At 43.3% G+C, this 21,656-nt stretch overlaps 1 protein-coding gene and 1 long non-coding RNA gene across 5 annotated transcripts in view; both read left to right on the top strand.

Annotated features, from left to right (window-relative positions):
• EXOC6B (exocyst complex component 6B) overlaps window positions 1-21,656 on the top strand; it is a 607,915-nt gene that overhangs the window by 23,529 nt on the left and 562,730 nt on the right. The window lies entirely within an intron of this gene.
• LOC140509919 (uncharacterized) lies at window positions 146-20,056 on the top strand. Its single transcript, XR_011969082.1, has 2 exons — window positions 146-11,743; window positions 11,832-20,056. It is a non-coding gene; the product is annotated as an uncharacterized lncRNA (long non-coding RNA).

Here is a 21,656-nt window from a genome sequence, read left to right as displayed (position 1 = left end):
GTTCTCGGGGTCTGTCTGCTGAGAGGCAGTGAGGTGCGGCAGGGAGCAGTGGCAGATATACTGGCTTTGGATTCAGCCACCCTGAGCTCCCAGGGGCTCATGAAGTGCCTGAGCATTTAATGACTTTACAATCTTGGGTAAGTAATCGAACCTCATTGTACCTTGGTGTCCTTGAGGTTGTTGTGAGTTTGTTGTGTGGAAATGTAAGTTCTTTGGGTTGTGGTTGTCTTTGTTATTTCCTTAACTCTGAGAGTTTCAGGATCAGTGACCCTGAGTGAAAAGGAAAAGAGAAGAAAAAAATAAATGACCGATAAAGACACCAATGGTTTTTTTTATTCTTGAAATATATGGCACAGTTCATATGTATCAGGTCATACACATGTATGTTACTTTGGCCTTTCTGTTGCTTTCACCTACTAGAATGTAGCCTTTAGAAAATCCTACTTGGAAATTGTTACCTTAAATCTTTGCTTAAGGAAGAGTATCTTGGATACTCCATAGAGTTCTGTTGGACAGGTTATAATTTGGCATAATCAAGACCTCTAGGGAAAATTCTCCTTTTAGAGACCATGACAGGACAGTACAAAGTGGGCTTCTCTGGGAAATGAGTTTTCAGAAGGGGGAAAGTCCAAGTCTAGAGCTGGCCACTGAATCCTGAAGCAGCTTTCTGTGCCTTCAGTGGCCCTGGTGTTTACTGTGATGAGGCCAGATTTAATAGTATGCAGTCATCCTTGGCCTAGACCCAGAGGACTGAAAAGATGACTTCACTGAAGATTGCTTCTCCACTAGGTAACGAAGACTGTGACTCTACTGGGCATTGCCTTCTTCCCATCTGTGCTCACACCCACACTATTCTCATTATTTATTAAGTGGCCTATTGGAATTTTGCAAAGTGCTTTACAATGATTTTTATTAGTTATAAATCTTTCCAGTCCTGGAAGCCTGATTGCTATTACTGATGTCTCTGCAGCGGAGCTCTGAGAAGTTCAGTGACTTGTTCCCAGTCCCACATGGAATCTGTAGTGGCCCTGGGATTTATATTGCCAGCCTGGGTTCTCTTTTATTCATTGGGGTCTTATTTTCTAGGTCCCTCATCCTGTTACCCAGTGAGCTGCTTTATTCTTTGGGGCTAAAATGGCATTCCTCCTTGGAAGTCTCCTTCCATCTGCGTTGCCTTAGGAGGGTCACCCATTATCTTCAGAGCAGTGTTTCCTGGGGCAGACCCAAAGGCTACAGTCCAGGTTACTTAGTGAGAAACTAGCTGAAAACATGTGAACATTTGTTCCTTTTAGCAAATTGGCCACTGATGACGTCTTTGGGGATGGGGGCATGTTACAGTTGGAAATACAGTTAGAACATTTTTAATCAAGCTCTCTACAACAGTAGTCTGTACCCTTCCTGTAACAGTAGTCTGTACCCTCCCTGTAACAGTGGTCTGTGCCCTCCCTAGGGCAGTGGTCTGCACCCTCCCTGTAACAGTGGTCTGTGCTCTCCCTGTAACAGTGGTCTGTGCTCTCCCTGTAACAGTGGTCTGTGCCCTCCCTGTAACAGTGGTCTGTGGCCCCCCTAGGGCAGTGGTCTGTACCCTCCCTGTAACAGTAGTCTGTACCCTCCCTGTAACAGTGGTCTGTGCTCTCCCTGTAACAGTGGTCTGTGCTCTCCCTGTAACAGTGGTCTGTACCCTCCCTGTAACAATGGTCTGTGCCCTCCCTATAACAGTGGTCTGCACCTGAATTCTTTTCTCATCTTTGATGAAGATAAACCCTTATGCCTCTTTGCCTCCACCTCTGCCACCTTTTCTTGCCTGTGGCTGCTGGAGTTCCCTGTTGCCTTTGGTTTTTCCTAGGTTTATTTGATTGCGTAGTTTTGACGTATTTTCATGGTTCCTACTGTCACTGTGATTTAAAAATGTCCCAAGTGAAGATTTCCACTCTTGCCTGGGGGGGGGGGATGCTTTGTGTGGTAGAATTTTGGAATAGCCAGATTCCTGTTTTGCTGCTGAGTTGGACTAATACTAGGGGATGCCAGGCAGCCAGATGGAAGTCCCTTTTCCTAATTGACCTTTCTCTCTGGGCTCTTTTGGAGTCTAGCAGCCCTGCTGAGATCTTACTTGCTGCCTGTTGTACAGCTGGGGAAGGCTTCAGAGTATCGGTTCCGTGGCACCCTGAGCTTCTTTGTTCCTCCCATCTAGTCTTCGTTTCTGACAGGTATCCACGGGATGGAGTGGTGTAGTTTTCCCCTTTTGCAGTGGAAGATTTAGGCCTAACGTTATTTTTTTTCCTTTCATTGTGTGTTTAGTCTTCATAGTCCCAGAATGACAGTAGCCAGTTTTTATTTAACATGATATCACCAATCATGGTACTAAGTTAGATGGAGTTCAGGTTATAAAATACTGAATGTGCAGTTGGATTTTCTTTTTTTTTTTTCTGTTCTTGGGAGCTTGGAGGCTAGGCCCAATTCATTCTAGGATGAATTATTGTTGGAAGCATCATCAGAGATTCAGTCACATTAGAAAGTTACTGAGCTACCATGGAGAATTACTGCCCTGCTCTCATACCCTGATGGTACCCTTTGCATCCATCACCCCCAGGGACCCTATTCCCAAGCCTTCCCTTATGTCACTGTTTAATTGACCTCTTTATTTGCTTGATCCTAATTAATCTTCCTCCCATTTTGATTCTGGATTGCATTTGTAGAATGAAGAAGCCTTCTGAGTAAACTTGTACTAGGGAGAGGGCAATAATTGATGACTTAATGGTTGGTCCATAGGTCCTGCCTCCCTTGTGACAAATCGCTGTTCCTTGGGGCTTCCTCACCCAATGTAATTTCTTTATGGAAAACCCTAAGAGAAAAATTCCAGAGTAGTATTAGAATCCTGAGGGGATGTTTGGGGTGGTTGAAAGCCTGTTGGACTGGAACTTAGATTCAATCCCAGCTCTAAAACTTACTAGTTGGTTGACCTTTAGCTGGGTGGCTTTTAACTTCTCTGCCATTGTGTCTTAACCTGTAAAATAGGGGTGCTAATGCTTATCTCAAATACCTTGCAAGGTGGTTGGGAGAAAAATACTTTGTAAATGGACTCTCCCTACAAAATTATAACTCATTATTGTCCCTCTTTGGTCCTACAAAGTTACTAATATGCCAATTTTTATGAAATCGTTCGTGGTGGATTTAGATATGGATGGGACTTTAGGGATCATCTCTCAACCCTCTCATTTTACAAATGAGAAAACTGGCCAAAGTGACTTGGCCAAGGTAACATGTGGAATCCTAGTAGAGGCAGAATTGACTCTTGGGTGATCAGACCCCAGTCCAGTAGCCTTTTCCACTCTGCTCCAATGTCTTGTATGGTAAGATGCTTTAGGTTTTGGCATATTTTAGTTGGCCTGGAAGTGTGGAACATGTCTAGGCCAGGCTTGTCTCACTTCCTTCTTCCAGTTTCAATCCTCAGTTGCTGCCTTCCCTCACACTGTGTCCCCCAGGTGAAGTGAAGCTTCTGTGGCATCCTGCTATCCGATCTGAGCTCTGCCACACGCACACATCCCCTCTGCAGGTTGTAGCCACCGTTCTTGCTTGTAAGCTCCTTGAAGGCAGGAATGGTGTGTTATTGTAGCCTTTTCTTTTCTCTTAGTATTTAATGTGCGCAGTCTGGACTTAAATGTTTATTGTACTGACCAGCAGTAAGTATGTGGTGAAGAAGGGCAGAGAATGCCTGCAGGTTAGGCTGCCCCTAAGCTGGCTGAGATGCAGCTCTGCTTTGAAGGACATGTGCCAGGAGTGCCCTACCACATCCAGCGCAAGCCATGGCAGCAACACAAGAGAAGAGACCCAAAGACCCAGAAATCTGATGTGAAGGTTTTGATCCATGCCATAGCACCATAGAAAAGCCAAAGGATGCTGGGAATAGAAAGGATTCTTTGTTATTTCATAGTCCTGTCCTCATGCAGGTGGTTAGCGGAGTTAGGGAGGCTGTCTGCCCCAATTAGATTCCTGTTGACATGATTTTTATGCATCACAGTTAGGGAGAAATTAGGCCATTGATCTCCTTTAGGAACTTACCTCGGCACTCCCACACATTCCCCCACCCACCTAGATGAGAAAAGAATTCAGTTTTCAAGTGAAATTTAAAATCTGATCATCTCCATCTTTCGTTGATGAGCATTGATTTATTAGGCGCCTACTATGTGACGTTACTGTACAAGGTGCTCCTCCTAACAACTGTGTGAGCGAGATGCTATTATTATCTTCATTTTATACATGAGGAAACTGAGGCAAGGTAAAATGATCTTCCCAGAGTCACGCAGCCTGTAACTATTTGAGGTAGAATTTGAACTTCAGACTTCTAGACTTAAGGTCTGGTGCTCTGTCCTCTGGGTCACCTGGTGCCGTCTAGGGATGTTTGGATGTTTCAAGGCAAGGAAGACACTAATGTTGAGGGGGGTTCCAGGGTGAGAGCATTGTATGAAAGTTTGGGCATCAGGAATATGGCCACGGGGGAATGAAGGCAAGTCTGGGCCCCTCCACAAATCAGAGGCCTCTGGAGGAACTCAGCAGTGGGAGAAGGGGGCAGACTTCACAGGGATGTTGAATGTTGAGAAGTCAACGTATCTCTATGTCACTGGGACTGAGCTGGAATCCTTTTTGTTGTGGCGGAACCCGCTGGAACCCAGCTTTTAAAAAGAAGTTTTCTTTTTAAAATTGTGAACTCCGCACATCAACAAACATGAACATTTCTGTGTATAACGAATAGCAAAAGAAGATTGCTGGGAAACTAAATTCTCTGGTAAGCGTAGCAGCTAGAGAAAGCATCCATGCCTTGGTATTCAGTGCTGGGCACTGTGCTGAGTGGCAAGTAGGGATGGCCCTCCTCCTAATGGGGGAGGACAGCACAGAAGGATGGGGGTGGGCATTAGGCAGCCTTTGGTCCAGACTAGAGGTGATTGGGAGGTGATGCGGAGGCCCAGTTCTAGGCAAGAGGAGGCACATCTCCCCTGGCAGAAGCAGGCATTCCAAGGGCAGAGTCCCAAGTTGTGGTGGAAGGCAATGAGGATGATTAGAGTGAAGGCAGTATGGCCTGGGGCTGACAGGGAAGTATATGGGGGTATGCCAAGTATATGTGAAATTTAACACTCATTATGGACATTGAATTGGCTCTTTCTCCCTCTGAACTTCTTTCTGTGCCTCGTGTTACCGTTTTACTGTCATACTTTGTGTTATTGCTGTCCTAAAGCTCTTGCTGTACCCAAGCATAGTCAAGCAGAGCAGAGCCCCCCACAGGTCTTGTTCAGAAATGTGTGCCTCATTCTGTACGTCTAGTCTATGACCTCACTGCCAAGAGCTGAGAAACATGAATTAGTCTTCTGGTATCCTTGCTGCATTCCAAGTTCTTAAACCCTTCCAAATTGTTTTCCTTCATTATAAATGGGATTTTCTTGAATCTGTTCACTTCATCCTGTGCTGGTTCATATAAGTCTTCATAGGTTTCTCTGAATCCAGCCCTTTTGTCAGTTTTTTCAGAACAATAATGTTCTCATATTCATATTTTTTGCCAGCCATTCCCCATTCGCTGGTCATCTACTTTGTTTCTGCTTTTTGTCAGCATGGGTTTTGAGAATTATAGGATCATGAAAATGTAGAACTAGAAAGAGTCTTAGAGATTCAGTCTAACCCCATCCTTTTATAGAAGAGAAAACATTCTAGTGGAAACCAAGCTTCCTGAGGGCAGGCTCCTCAGCTCCAAGGATAGTATCTAATACATCGTCTATAGGTGCTGAGTAAATGGTGATTGATTGATTCATTGAGATGTGGGGGAAGTCAAGTGATTTTCCAGCTTTGTAAAGGTAGTAAAGTAGCTGAACTAAGATTTGAACCCAGGGCATCTGACTCTTCCTTCAGAACTCTTAACACTAGATGAGTTTCTCAGGAGGACCTGGGTTTCTAGCTTAACTCTCAAACTTAATAGCTGTGTGACTTTGGGTAAGTCCCTTTATCTCCATGGCCTTGTTTCCTCCTCTTTAAAATGGGGGCAGTGATACCTGGGAGGAAATTACTCTGTAAATCTTAAAACACCCTACTGTGGGCTGGGGTCTAAACTTGTGATTTCCTTAATATAGGAAACTTCCTCCCCCAGTGAGAGGACAGTTCCTTTTCTTAGAGAGCTTGCCAGCAAGTGTCAGGGGGACACTTGGGGACACCTGGCTCTACCAGGCTCCAAGGCTACTTCTCTTTCCACTATTCCATACTGCCTCACTTGGCTTTTTTAGAGAAAATAGGGAAAATATCGGTCTTAAGAGCCTCGTAAAATTTTTCTTTCCAGTTTGAGATCTTCAGATTTGTCTGCATCTTTAATATCTAGTTGACTGAAGGAATCTCCAATAACATGGAATGCTGGCAGTTGGGGGCATGACACAAAGATGCCTAGGAACTAGTAGGGAAAGCCTGGTCAGTTTAGAAGTGATGAGTGTTGACCATTTAGTAGTCCCATGGTGGGAGCTTGAGTTCTGAGTTGAGGGTAGAAGCTGGAGCCCAGGAGTCTGGTGACTGTGAAGTAACCTTCCTAATGATAACACATGGGTTTCAAACTGTTTTGTGTATGTATATTTTGCCCATGTTGCAGAGCATTCCTGGCATGGGGGACAACAGGCACTAAGGCCTGGAGGCAGAATATGGTAGGACAAAGAGAAGGCCAGTTCATCTGGCCCATCACATGCTTGATGGGAAGCATTTGTCCTATTACTGGCAGGGGCCAGCTGGTCTGGATCTTTAAATACCAAATAAAGGAGTTTATATGGGATTTTGGATGGGTTAGGGGGCCACTAGCATTTGAGGAGGAGCTGCACTTGAGGACAATTGCTTTGGCAGCTGCGTGGAGGGGCTATTGGAGTCAGGAGAGACTGGAGGCCAGGAGACCAGTTAGCCTAGTGCAGGAGTTCAGGTGAAGAGGGCCTGAGCTGGCTTGGTGGTAATTTTGGATAGAAGGGGTTGAATGAAAGAGCTATTATGAGGGGAGAAACAGCAGGATTTTGCAACTGATTTGTGCTTAATAAAGGCAACTGGGTGGCGCAGTGGATCGAGTACTGAGCCTGGAGTCAGGAAGACTCATCTTTGTGCATTCAAATCCGGCCTTAGATACATACTAGCTGTGTGAACCGGGGCAAGTCACTTAGCCCTGTTTGTCTCAGTTTCCTCCTCTGTAAAATGAGCTCTAGATGGAAATGGCAAACCACTCTAGTAGCTTTGCCAAGAAAACCCCAAATGGGGTCATGAAGAGTCAGAAAAGACTGAGCAACAATAATTGGTGCTTAATAAATGGTTCTTTATTATTTATTTTCCATGTATTATATTAAAACTTCCTTATCCGTTATGTTGTTTTGCCTGTGATCAGTGATCTTTTTCTTATGGTAGACACTGGAAATACACAAATATTGGCTCCAGGTGGGGTTAGGGCAAATGGATTTGTGGGTGTATTGATCCTTCAGGCTCAGTTCAATGTTATGTGTTTCACTGAGTAGTAATTCTGAGACACATTTTGTATTCATTTGAGAGTTTGGATTTTAGGTAGAAACAACTGGAAAAAGTAGAAGAAGGAAGCAGGGCCATGTGATGAGTGGTGTTTGGGGACTGAGCATTCTTGTAGAAATCCAGAATTCTGGTTTTCTGGTAGCCAAAGATGTGCTTGTTGTTGTTGATGATGGTTCAATGGGGAATGCTTTTGGTCCATGACCACAGACCATTGTACCCCCACCTTACTTTTTAAGTACAGAAAGCTCTGCTCATGTCCATCACTGACTAGAAAGCAAAAAATTGAAGGCACTTCAGATTTTGCATAGGATGTACATGTGTACCAGTCATGTGAGGGTTTGAAGCATCCTGCCATCTTTTTTTAATTCATTTTACTAACAGACAATTGTACTGTATCCCTTTTCTCAGTTACCACGGCTGTGAGCTGTATTAATTCTTGGGCATATGTTGCTTCTTCATGCTTGTGGACCAGAACTCTCCTGTCTTTGCCCCGTAGCATGGTCTGGTTTTCCTTGGGAGCTACGACAGATTCTACTTTCTATCATGGTCTGAACAACTCCACTTAAAACTGCCCCAAACCATTAGGATTTTCGTAGAGTTGCTGCCCTGCTTGCTACTTTCAGAGCCCCGTCTTCTGAAGCTCTTACCATGCAGAGGGAGTGAGCGTGTGCCTCCAGACCCAAGCTTGCTCTTTACTGAGCACTTGACAGGCACTCGAAGGCAGCTTTATGCCCTTTCCCCTCTCATTCAAACCTGTTCTTTGGTTCCTCTGAGTATTTCCTTTTGCTTTCCTCTTCTAACAAAGAAATAGTAGAAGAACAAAAGATGAACATACTCTTAGAATCTGGTTTGTTTTCCTTTTCTCTCTGTCCATCTTGGAAACCTTCCCTAATATTAAGTATAGGGCTTAGGGCACTAGGCTGTTACCAATGGCTATATTTTTCTAAGCTGATACAGCTCGGCCTGTACAGTTGTAAGTTGCCTAGACTGAGTGATTTCCCCAGCTTCCTTCAGAAGCAGGGCCGTTCCAGAAGTTGTCCCTCCCTTCCTTCCTTCCTTCCTTCCTTCCTTCCTTCCTTCCTTCCTTCCTTCCTTCCTTCCTTCCTTCCTTCCTTCCTTCCTTCCTTCCTTCCTTCCTCCCTCCCCCCCTCCTTCCCTTCCCTCCTTCCCTTCCCTCCTTCCCTTCCCTCCCTCCCTTCTTCCTTCCTTCCTTCCTCCCTCCCTCCCTGCATTATGACCCTCTTGAGCTGGGGTGGGGGAGAGACACAGACAGACAGACACAGAGAGATGTTGTAGGAGCTATAAATGTTTAAAACCATATTGACTCCGAGGTGGGGAAGGTGCAGTCTGACTGCCACTTACTGTTCTCTGGGCGACTCAGTGCTGGATTTTACTACATTGGTGACCTTTGTAATTGTCCTTGAGCACAGCTGCTAGGCCTTTAGACCAAAATTCAGTCCATGAGCCACTCTGCCCTTAACCTGAGTGTGGAAAGCTTTCCCTGCCCGGCTGGCCAGACTGCTAAGCAGAGCCTTACTTTTGTACACTGCCATTAGGATTTTGTCCTCTGTTTCTCTTTTACATTAGATAGCGTTGAGAGTGGGGGGGGGGGGGGGGGGGGCGGCGCTTCTTGTCTACATTCCCACTATGTTGGCATTGATTTTTCCCTTCTCTTGCCCCCATCCTTCCCATTAGAAATCTCACCAAAACCTTCCCTTCAAACCTTCTGAATTGGGTTGAATGGCTTTTGTATTTAAATTTTTAAACCTGGGACAAGGAGGCGTTCCTCCAGTTAGGGGACTGTCCAGTGTTTGTTTCTTTGTAATTCTCATTTTATAGCTTCTAGTGTGTCTCCTGATGTCTTAAGTAGTGGTAGTGGGGGCTAATGAAGATCTTACTCATGTCTCACATTAAATTCCTTTTAATAAAAAACACAAGGGACCCAGCACTGTTTGGAGGAACTGGAGGTGTTAGCCTGAAGGAAACAGTAGTAGTGTGTTGTCAGTAAAACTAAGCCTGGAAACCATGGGCGTACAAAGATAATGTACTTTAATAAAAAATGATTGAAGTTGCCTAGGTTTTTGGTCACTTAAAATCTAAGTGATTTGTCAATTAATTTGGTGGTATATGGGCTAGGTGACATTAAGTAAGTGTCCCCTAATGAGAGACTCATGACCACTAAAAGGTGACGAATTTTTTTGTTCTAGGAAGTTCTTGAAGGCCAGCTGTTATCACAGGCCTGTGGTAGGAGTACATGCATCAGTGCAATCTTGGGAGTGTGGTTGGATCTCAGGAGGTATGGTCACCCCTGGAAGAAGCTGCCAGATTGGAAAAGGAATCTTATTCTTCCTACTTGGCAACTCTACCAGAAAGGTGGACTTATTAGACTAATTGAGGCAGCCAGTTGGAATTAGTGAAGTCTGAAGTAGAAAATATTTCTAGAAAAATTGGGTTTGATTGCTTTTAAGTACATTGATTAGCTAGCACTAAATTGATCGCCTCCTACAGGTCCCTGGCCTTGCTTTGGTGAGTAGATGAGAATTATTTTGACTGGAGGGGACCCTTAAGTGCATTAAAGATGGTTTAATACTCTTATCTTAGGACCAGAGCTGGAAGGCATGATAGAAATCACCTGAGCAATCCCTACGTTTTCTAGAGAGGAGCCTGACACCTGGAGAGGGTGGGACTTGCCCAGGGCCACATGGGTAGTAAGAGGGGGAATTTGAACACATGACTTCTTTCCACTTAACTCCGAAAAGTGCCTTGTGTTTATCTAGGTCACTTATTTCACTAACCTTTTCTTTATAGTTTAAAAGTACCTTGAACCAATTTTTAATTAGTGAAGTCCAAATGAGTTAGGTTTTCCTGTATATTCTCAGTTCATTTTGACAGTGAGGCATGGACTTGTCCTCAGGAAGTTGACAATATCCAGTGAAAGCCACTCCTTTATCAGGAGCATATAGCATTTCCTTAACCCCACAAAACCATAAGACAGCCTTTAAAAGTTTAACCAAGATACTTCACTCTTTTCCTATTTAATGAGCCATAACGGTCTGTGTTAGTTTTCTAATCTGGTTTCATGGAGACTCGTTCTTAAAAGTAGCAGCCAAGTTCAAATGTGTCTATTTCAACAGTGAAGTTAAGGGATTGTGAGGCGCTCTGGGCTAGCTGAGCATTCTTGCGGATAGATCTGGAGTCTTCCTTCCTGGAGACCTGCTGGATTCTGTCAAAGTTGCTGCTAGCTTTTCTTCTGAACTTTGGAATATCTTGTCCGCCTGGGCCCTCTCTGCCCCTTGTCAGGAGTCAGAGGTAGACAATTTGTCATTTGCTTTAGGAAATGGAACTGAAGTTGTTGATTTTCCTGAGTGGTTCGAGGCTCTATTTTTATACATCCTGTGTTTTATTGCTGGATTCAGAAAGTGGTTTTCTAACACCCCCCTCCTGCCCCCCCATACACTTCTACACAGGAAAAAGATACAACTTTTATTTTTTTTCTCCAAAGGATGAATTCAGAATGTGATAGTAAAACTTCCAGTGGTTCCTCACGATGTCTCCTTTCTGTATTTTTAGGTTAGCTTTTAATGTTTTGTGTGAGCTGGCCAAAAAAGAATAATCACAATTTTCTCCATATAGTGGGTACACAAATATTTAGTGAATGAAAGTTAAAAATCTTTTTTTTTTGGCTGAGGGATGGTTGACATGAATGAAGGGTAGTTTCCTGATGGTCTTGTCCCTCGTTGGCATGGAGTACATATAGTACATGACTTTTAGTTACCTGTATGCATGTGTGCAGAAGGGTGTGGGAATCCAGGAGCCAGAGGGATAAGCTTGGTAGTGAGCATGTGGTTAGAAAACATCAGAGGCTGCAGAGGCAGTGATATTGTCATCAGATGATGAGAGCCCATCACCCAGACAGAACGAGGGAGCGGCTGAGGACTTCGGGATGGAGATCCCAAGGGTGATCCACAGCCAGGCTGGAGTAGTGAGAGAAGGCCAAACTTGAATTCACCTAACAAAGGTCCGGGGGTTTCAGCAAATTGAAAGTTCAGTAGGAATAAACAGGATCATTTGGCATCTGAGAAAATTGATCTCAGGCTCCATTAAGAAATGTGCCTGGTATTGACCACTGCATCACACTCTGCTCTAGCCAGACCCCATGAAGTATTCTGTTCAGTTCTGTGTACCTCATGTGATGATGGATGTTGATAAGTCCAGACCAGAGGTGGGGAACCTGTGGCCTTGAGGCCTCATGTGGCCTTCTGGATCCTTAAGTGCTGCCCTTTGCCTTATGTGTGGCCTGAAGGCCACAGGTTCCCCATGCCTGGTCCAAGCCAAGGCCACTGGGGGTGTAAAAATCATAGGGATTGTGGTAAATGAGAATTGGGTAAAGAAACTGGGGAGTGTCTGATTTGGAGAGGATAGTTTGGAGAGGGTAGAGCTAGGGGAATCTCCCTTGCTCAGGCCTGGCCTATTCTAAGAGCTTCTGGTTTGTTTCTTTGTCTCCAGCCTCTGCTCCACAATCACCACAGAATTGCTAAGTGGATATTCCTAGAGCACACTCCCCTTGTTGCCTCTTGGATCACTGGTGATTTAAACTCTTCTGTTTGGCGTTTAAACCTTCTTCACCCGACTTTATCCTCTCTTTCTAGTCTAATTTCACGTTCCTCCCCTTTCTGTACTCTTCTTTCTAGCCAAACTGCTTCTTTCCTATTCTCCAGACCCAGTGTTTCAACTCTCACCTGGGCCTTGGTGTGAGCTCTCTCCCATTCTTGGAAGACTTGCTCCCTTTCCCCTGCCCCTGGGAATCCTGGACTCTTTACAGAGCTCAGCTTAAGTGTCTCTTGCTGTACAAGGCTTTTCCTGACCTTCCCAGTTGTTAAACGCTCTTTCCCCTCCCCCATACTTGGGTATTTTGTCAAGTACTTGACATATGATTGGCACATGACAAATGCTGTTAATTTTAACTTAATTGAACTTGGAGCAGTCATGGTAAATTTAGATTCTCCCTTAAGGAGGTCTTCTGTTTGGAGCTCCTAACTGGGACTGAGCTGAGTTAATTGGTGCCTGAATGTGTGTGACTCATTTAGTCCATTCCACCAAGTTGGCCCCGAGACCAAGTGCACATCCTGGCCAGCCATTGGATGGTCCTTCTGGGCACCACTGCTTTGCTTCTCCTCACCGAGACTGGTGTGCCCTTCGGGGTGGGATGGGGTGGGGGGGGAACCCTTCTCACTTGGGCTTCCAGAGTCCATGCTCTGCCTAGTGCAGAGCCAGGGATACTTTAAAGGGAAGATGGTAAAAGCCAGTAAAGTCTGGTTCTTTCCTTATACAGTGATGTTCCCCTGAAATACTGGCTTCCTGGCCACATTTTCTAAATCATGAAGCCATTTAGGCTTAGAAATGAATCTGCTGCCTTAAAGCAAAGGTGTCGGTGCTGCCTGAACCACATTCAAATGGGATCCATTTTTATTTGAGTTTGACCCCTTGCCCTCAAGGGTTGACTTGACTCACATTTCTGTGATGGAGAAGCTGGGGCTGAAAAGGCTCCTGGGAGATTCCCAGCCTTGTCATTGCTTCTTGGGTTTTCTTCAGCAGTGTCAGGTTGCAGTGACCTACTTAGCTCCATGCTCATTGAGCTCTCAAGCTTTTGGAAATCCCAGATTGACTATAATTGTAGCTTTTATTCAGGTGAAGGCCCAGCTGCCTGAGGGGCAGGGTAGTAGGTGGTACTGTGGGCCAGCTTTTTGCCATTTACCTCATTACTCCCACTTCCTGAGAGAATGTTACATATCAAATCTGGGATGCCCTGTGGCAGAGGCCAGGGGTTGTTGTAGCAAAAGTGTACACTTGGGAGCTGGCTAGAATTCCACCTTTGTCTATGATCCCTTCTGTAACTTCAAGACTGTTTCAGTTTCCTTGTTGAATGTCAATCAAAATGTTAACTATCTTTATAATAATGATAACTCCTCACATTTTTATAGTTCCCTGTGGTTTCCTTTTATGTTGGTAGTGCAGATCTTATTTCTGCCTTTTACAGATGAGGAAACAAACTTTGAGACATTAATTGACTTGCCTGTGATCACATAGTGCCCAAGGCAAGCTTGAAATCCAGGTCTTCTGATATTCTAGCACCACATTTATTCTCTGAAGCATACCATGCAGGCACAGGGAGAACAAAGCTGGGAGTGCCTTGATTAGCCTTTATTAGGCTGAATCACTTTGTGGACTGGATCTTTCTTCTTCCTCTCCTCCCTCCTCCTTTTCCTTTCTTCCTCCTCCCCCATTTGCAGCTTTCTTGGAGGAGCTTATGGGAATATATTATGTGTACAGATGTATATCATACAAGATAGAGTATGATGAAGGCACAAGAGGAATCCAAGGAAATCTGAGAGAAGAGAAAACTTCAAACTCAGATAATCAAGGAGGGCTTCCTGGAGGAGGTGGCACCAGGAGAACTTTGAAGGAAGACAAGGATTTTATTCTACTCTTTGAAGATAAGAGACATTTACCTTGTAAAAGCCGTACACAGCAATCCACTGATTTTAGTGATGATGGATATTTTTTTCTCCTTGATTTCACCCTACTTTTCCAAAGTGATATTTATTTACAATAGTTTGAGTTTCTTGGCTTGAAGGCCTTTGGAAAAATTTGAGCTTTAAAAAAAAAATAATTTCTAAGTGTGTGTCTTTTGACACTTCCCAAGCAAATGGACTATCCTTGCCTTTGTTGAATTTATGTTCAAAGATGGCAGGTCCCATCACATGTAGACAGCCTTTCTGACAAGCATCACAGAAACATTCCTTGTTGCTTTTCCTGCTTCGCTTTAGCTTGACTTTTTGAGTTATTAAAAAACAAACCAACCAAGAAATAATAACAAAACAAAACAAACAAAAAACAAACCGAAGAAAAGGGGATTTGGGGGTCTGGTTGTCGTTACTGCTCTAAAACTGCAGTGGGGTAAAGAAGCTCTCTCCATGTCAGCTTCAGGCCCCAGCCAGGGGTGGGGAGGTCAGAGGGTCACACTGGTGATCTGAGTGATTCCCCAGGGTTGTTTTCCCCTGAGTGTAGATGGTTACACAGCCTGCTTGAAGTGTTTTGTTGAGGAAAACTCCCCCATTCTCTTCCTGGGTTCTTAGTCTGGCTGCCTGGTTGACTCAATTTGCCATCTTTGGATGAGTCACTTGGGAGTCTTTGTGCCAGCTTCCTTAGCACCAGAATGGAGATGACAGCCTTCTGAGAGAGAGAGAGAGAGAGAGAGAGAGAGAGAGAGAGAGAGAGAGAGAGAGAGAGAGAGAGAAAGAGAGGAGAGAGAGAGAGAGAGTGAGAGTGTGTGTGTGTGTGTGTGTGTGTGTTATTCACCTCTTTGACCTTTCAAGTGAAAGCTACAGAAAGAGGCCAAATTTATGTGGATTTTGCCCCATTTCCTGGGGTCTGATATTTAGGAAGTCACAGATCTCCATCTAGGAGGTAGAGGAATTGTTTTGGAGAGAGTATACTTCCTCCTCTTTTTTCTCCCTCATCCCTTTTCATATGTAACTTCTGAAAAGAGACTGTGTCTTTCACTTGGGGCTGCCCAGTTCATTTCCTGGTATGTGTTTGTGTAGTCTTTTCTTAGATTTGCAGCGTTTGCTCTGACTGCTGCCCGAGTGTTTTCTGCTGACCATCTTTGGATCCCTCTGGTTCGGCCCCTGCGTACGCCCATGATTTAGAAATCATGAAAGGGAGGCCATATGTCATCTCCCCAGTGAGGTGTCTTAGGGACAAAAGCCGGTCACTCTAGAATGGCTGGTTGCTCTGGAGCTTTGACCATTGCTTTCTGACACATTTGCATTTATTTGTGTGTGGAAAAAAAAATTTGTTTTCTAGAACCGTAGTAAAAGTCACATAAAAAGAACTTCCCCCTGACTTAAGGCAGTACTTAATATTCTCATTGATCTTTTCCCATTTTGTTTAAAACTTGCTGAAGTTTTAGATTAAATTTCAGAGGCAGCAAAGGTGTTAGGTGGGACATTGGATTTCTAATCAAGAATATCTGGTACCAATCCAGCCTCTGACATTTACCGTTGGTCTGACAATGGGAAAGTCAGTTAAGTTCTCTGAGCCCTCATCTGTAAAATGGTCATAATAGCAGCTATAACATTTGGGAAGTGTGGCAGGGTTATTGTGAGGCTCAACTGAGAGGCACTTTACAGTGATAGGTAAATGCTATGTGATTATTATGAATGTTTAACTTCTAAATGAAGGACCTAAGTAGGAAATACTGCTCATGCTTATCAGATCCTGCTGAGTTTGACTCTTGAATGGCTTACTGGGTTCAATTTAATCTTTGAATTTCAAACTTCTTTCTGATTCATGTTTTCATTAAAGGGATGAGTAATTGACGTATCTCCAACCATCTGGATTTCTCTGGGATGAGGCCAGTACTGTAATTTCAGATATGAAAGCCTTGGTTGTAGAAAAATCTTTTTCTCCTTGCGTAGTTTTTTTACCTGTCTTGGACATCATTTGTTTATTTGCTTCATGGGGCTGTTTTGAGGTTCCAGTGAGATAATATAAAATGCTTGGCAACTGTGAACAAAACTGAACTACATGTCAGCTATTAAGATTAATTTTTGACTTCAGTACTAGTATGTCAGTGGATCTGTGATCTCATTGATGTGAACATTCCCCTCCTCGCTTTCTCATCCTCTGTTGTAAAGTACTTGGCAGCTGAGCTGTACTATCTAAAATATAGGTCCATCTCAGCCCAGAGTTCTGGGAGTCTTTGAGTCTCCTAAAGTTATATAGGTAACGCTGGGGCATGAGGATTGTCTCTCTGTTATCTTTTGCTCTACATGATGCGCCCACCCTTTCCGTCTCTAAAATATTTTTGGTGGTTTTTTTGTTTTTTACAGTTTCTTGAACAGTTCATTGTTAGTAATATGGCTTATTTAGACCCACCAGGCTTCCGTTTTTTGTCCTTTGGCTGACTCACAGCTCTGATGCTTCAGAGATTGTGGTGTTCCATGATCTGTCGCCATATACCACCAGCGGAAAAATATTGGTGTTAAAAGACGGGATTTCATTTCAGGGAAGTACCTGGGGTCATTGAATTTTCCAGCACAACTCAGCCTGCTCTCTTATTCCAATTTGATTTTGAGCCTAGCCCATCGTCCATCTGTGTCTCAAAGCTCTGTGTACGAATGGGACTGCTTTGATGGGTTTCACCCATTTGTGTAGTAGGACATCATTCTGTGCATGCTTGGACAATAGAATAATAGTCTACTTGGTTTCCCTGTTTGGATTGTTAGACTAAACTATTTTGAATGATTGTAGCTCCCATTTTAATTGTCCAACAGTGTTACAAACCTTTATTCAGTCAGCAGAATGTCCTGCACGGTGGGAGGGTCTGGAGGACCTACTTCATTATTTATGGAGAATTCTTCTTTCATTTGAACTTTGATGGATATTCTCCATGACAGTGCCGTGCACTTTTTGTTGTTGTTGTTTCGTTGTTTGTCATTTATTAAATAGTTATCACACTTTTTAGAGCTGGAAGAGAACTTAGAGATCATGGAAGATTAAAGTACTGTGATGGGAAGTGCATTGGTCTGCTTGAGTTCCAATCTCAGGTCTGCTAATAACACATTTTTTAAAATTTGAATTTTTTATTTTTAAGTTGAACAATAGAAAAACATTTCAATTTTCCCAGCAGCACACAAAAACAACACTGTGCATGAAACCATGAATCTTCATTTCCCAGTTCACATATATATGTATATGTATATCTATATATATATAAATTCTACACATTACTTTCAAAACTGTTCTATTTGTACTTCCTTCTGTTGTCTTCTGTGCATTAAAACTTTTTTGAGGCCCTCCTTTTTTGGGCATCATTATTTCTAGTCCCCTCTTTTCCTATTACCCCTCTCATTGGAAAATTGAGAGAAAGGCTGAAAAAAACCTCCTTATAACAAATAAGCAGATATAGCAAAAAGTGAATTCTATGTGATACATAGTAGGGGCCTAATAGATGCTTTTAAACAAATGTTTTCTGTACCTTGAATCCATCACTGCTGTGTCAGAAAATGGTGCTCATGCTTCATCATACATTCACTGGAGAAACAGGTGGGTATTGCATTGATCTAAGTTCTTTAGTCTTTCAAAGTCATATTTCTCTAAAATGTTGTTGTCTCTGTAAAAGTTTCATCAGAGTTCTGAAGGGATGTTTGTTCTCTTTTTAGAATGTTACCGCTATATCATCATATAGCGTATTTCAGTTGCTCACATAAATTGGTCTATGCTTCTCTAGATTCTTGTATTTATATTTCAAAGTTCCTCCTCCTTTTCATCAGAAATGTTTGAAAATCATCTCTTCCATTAAAGGTCTATTTTTCCCCCTGTAGAATTATACTCAGTCTTTCAGGATTAGTTATTCTTGGCTGTAAACTTGTATCTTTTGCCTTTTGGAATATTATATTCCAAAATCTCCTCTCATGTTTATTGAAGGCTGCCAAGTCTTGTCCAATCCTATCTCTGGTTCTTTAGCACTTGAATAACGTCTTTCTGGATGCTTAGCATTTTTTTCTTTGATTTGGGAGCCTCGGGTTTTGCTCTGGCTTTCTTAGGACTTATCCTTTAGATGGTTCTTTCAGGAGGTGATTCTATCTTCAGTTTGCTCTTTGCTCCTTTTTTGTTTCTGTTTCTGATCAACCTTAGAAGTTTACTTCACATGGTTTTCTTTCATTTTAAACAACAAAAGTACAAATACACCATTATCTCAAATGCTACAAAGATACAAAGCTCAACACAGAAATTTTCTAGTACTGACTGTGCAATAGAAGTCAAGTGCATTTTGCCATTAGTCTGTTGGTTTCTCAAGAGACTATAGCTTCAAAAGGCTATGACGCAGCACCCAGGGACTGGCATACAACCTGCTTACCAGTTTCTGAAAGGAGGGCAGTGTGTGTGTGTGTGTGTGTGTGTGTGTGTGTGTGTGTGTGTGTGTGTGTGTGTGTGTGTGTAAAAGGAACCATTAACACCAGTGAGTAAATGGGCCAAACAGAAAATCTATACTGTTTCCACAGTATTTTTATCACAACCTCAAGTGAAAAAACAAATTTCAGGAAGCAGACCGATTCTAGACCTAACTTTACCTAAAGTATATGTGGAGTGAGTTGCATGATGAGCTCATGTCCTTTTTGCTTAAAGAATTAGACTAGCCAATAAGTAGTCATTAGGTCACCCTTACTTATCAAAAGGTACTGAAGGCAAAAGGAAAAAGTGCTGTAGGTTTGGGGTGGGCAAGCCTTCAGTATCTTGATATTCTCCTTGACCTGGCTCTGGGGGTTTTCTGCATTCAGGAGTTGGTAACAAGCTGAGCCTTTTGTTTTATTTTGTTTTATTGCGAAGAATGGAAGTGCGTTTGTGGTAGCCTGGACATGGGATCCTTGACTTCCAAGACATCAAGACCTTCTACCCATGCATGGGGGTGGTGACAACATGTATCTGGATGAACCTGGGCCAAGGAGCCCCCCGCAGTGGTTGCTCTCTCTTGACCATCTGCCCTCAACTTTGTAAACAAAGTTTCTCGTCAAGTTAGTGTTTTCAAAAAAGAAAGAAAAAAATAAAAAAATCTTAAAGAGAGATCAGGCCCCAATTTGGGGGTATGAGGAATGGTCGTTCCTGTCCCGGATGTTGTGCATTGGTGGCCAAGGAGGGGGTTCCAGTGTTGTCTTCAGATTGGGCACAGTTGCATGGGAGAGAAAGGAGTCAGAATGCTTCGTCCTCGGTCTTCCTATCTCTATTTTGCAACTCCCTTGTGTGAATGCTGTGTCCAGGGTGCCCTTCATCACTCCTTCCTGAGTTTCAATGTCTTTTTAACCCAGTCTGGATTCTCAAACTGTGTGCATGCCCAGTCTTTGGATAGAGAGAGAGCCTCTTTTTGCTTTACATTTCCCCATGAGTGGAAAATATTTCCATGATGTGATACACTCCAGTATGTGTTCTGATGGGTTTTGGTGAGGGACTTTATCTGGTTTCTATTCCTTTTCATTTCTTTTCTGTGATTTTGATTTGGAGTCTGAATACTCACTGGTGTCAAGTCTGCAGCAGTGAGAAGGACTGGGAATGCTGGAATTGGAATTTGGGAGGGGGCTGGAGCTTGCTCAGGGGGCTTAATGTGTGAGAAAAAGAGGTATGTCCACTTTAGAGCCGGAGACGGAGGGGACTGCTATGAGATGCACTACTCCTTTTGTGGCCTTTATCTCTACCATAAAAGAGACTTTTGGTTTATTTTTGGGGAAACTTTTTTATCTTTAGGTTGACCTTTGACTTGTTATGCAGCTGTTGTTATGTTTGGTGGAAGAAGGAGCTGTCTTCCCAGGTCCACTGCCTTTATCACCTGTTCTTCCTTTGGATCCTTTGGTACTGGTGCTCAGTGCTCTCTGGTTCTAAAAGATGGGGGCAGTTTTCAGTTATAATTTCTTGAAATGATGGTCCTGGGAGTGGATAGGAGGAGAACCAGGAGAGAGCAGTGTCTCAGAAAGCTGGAGAGGAGAGGATTTAGAAGGAGCAGGTGGCTAAGTGTCCAAAGTTGCTGAGAGGTCAAGGAGAATGAGCACTGAGAAAAGGAATTCCATTTGGCAACTGAAAAACCATTTATAACTTTGGGGAGAAGAGTTTCAGATTGAATGACAATGTTGGAAGCTAGATTGCAGAGAATTTAAAAGAAAACACCCAGTGTACCCTGCTTTTTAAAGGAGCTTAGCTGAGAAGGAGAGGTACAAGATGGTAGCCATCAGGGAATGATAGGATCTAGGGAGGGTTTTTTCAGGCTGGGGGAAATATGAGTGTGTTTGTAGACAGCAGAGAAGGAGCCAGGAGATAGAGATTGAAGATTAGAGGGTGGAGGGTGGAGATGATGGGAAGAGAGGAGATGGAAAAATGCCCATAGACCGGTTTGTCTTGGCCAAGAGAAGGGCTGCCTGTTCATAAGAGACAAGGGGCAATGAGAGACAGTGCAACCATCTTTCTCCAAGTTCTCCTAGTAACTAATTGCTTAGCCTCGATCGAGTTACAGGGTCTCTCAGCCGCTGTTTCCTCAGTTATAAAATTTTAGAGTTGAGATAAGTGCTCCCTGACATCTCTTCCAGTACTAATATCCATTGATTCTGTGACTTTGGTATATAGTCATGTAAAATATTATGAAAATCCATCAAGAAGCATTTATTAAGTGTTTTCTATGTGCCAGACATTTTATTAAATGCTGTGGGTTTGAGAAACAGGGCAGAAACCATGGTCCCTGCCCTCAAGGAGCTCCCCTTCTAATGGGAAGGACAGTATGCAGACATCTATGTGCATGAAAGTTATATACAGTGTAGATGCTAGTTATCTTAGAACTAAGGCACTAACAGCAGTGGAGATTGGGACATTAGGAGATTTGTGAAGGTGGGATTTGAGGTAAGTCTTGAAAACAGTTGAGGAAGCTGGAAGTTAGAGGGGAGGAACTAGAGCATTACAGGCAGGAGAGACAGTCAGTAAAAGTGTACGGATTCCGAAAGTGGAGTGTCATCTATCTGAATTGTTGTTTATCCTTCATTCTCCAAGAGGACTGTGATGTCAGGGAGGTGACATGGGCATAGCGTGTAAGTGAGGTGGATTACAGTGAGGGAGGGCCATGCACAGTCACTGTTTCCTCCGGAGCCATCTGAGTCCAGTGGCCAGATATCGATCAGGATGACTGGAGATGACCCTGGATGCAGAGGGAGATCTTGTGAAGATTTTCTGAATCCTACTCTGGCTTGCCCATCTCAGGGTGCTGATTACTGGTCACCTTAGTTCTAACTGTTCTGTCTTTTATGTTTTTGGTTTCCCTAGTTATGAATGGGTGTTAGTGTCACTCAAGATCTAGGTGGCCTTTGGCATTTAGCCAGAAGGCATTTCAGTTACTTGGTGAGTATTTTATTTCTAGGATAGGAGGTGGTTCCCTAATTGTGTTTCTGATATTTCACAATGAGGAGACAGTGTATATAAAACTTTTTAAAGATTAAGTAGTTGGGAGAAAAATCACGAATTTGGTTTGTAATCTTTTTGATTCACTGAACCAACCCATTTCTGGCCATATACCCCAAGGAGGTCAATCATCGAGAAGA

The sequence above is a fragment of the Notamacropus eugenii genome, chromosome 1 (assembly GCF_028372415.1).
Source record: "Notamacropus eugenii isolate mMacEug1 chromosome 1, mMacEug1.pri_v2, whole genome shotgun sequence".
Classification (NCBI taxonomy): Eukaryota; Metazoa; Chordata; class Mammalia; order Diprotodontia; family Macropodidae; genus Notamacropus; species Notamacropus eugenii.
The sequence above is the reverse complement of the archived record's forward strand: the minus strand, read 5'-3'. Positions and strand labels throughout refer to the sequence as shown.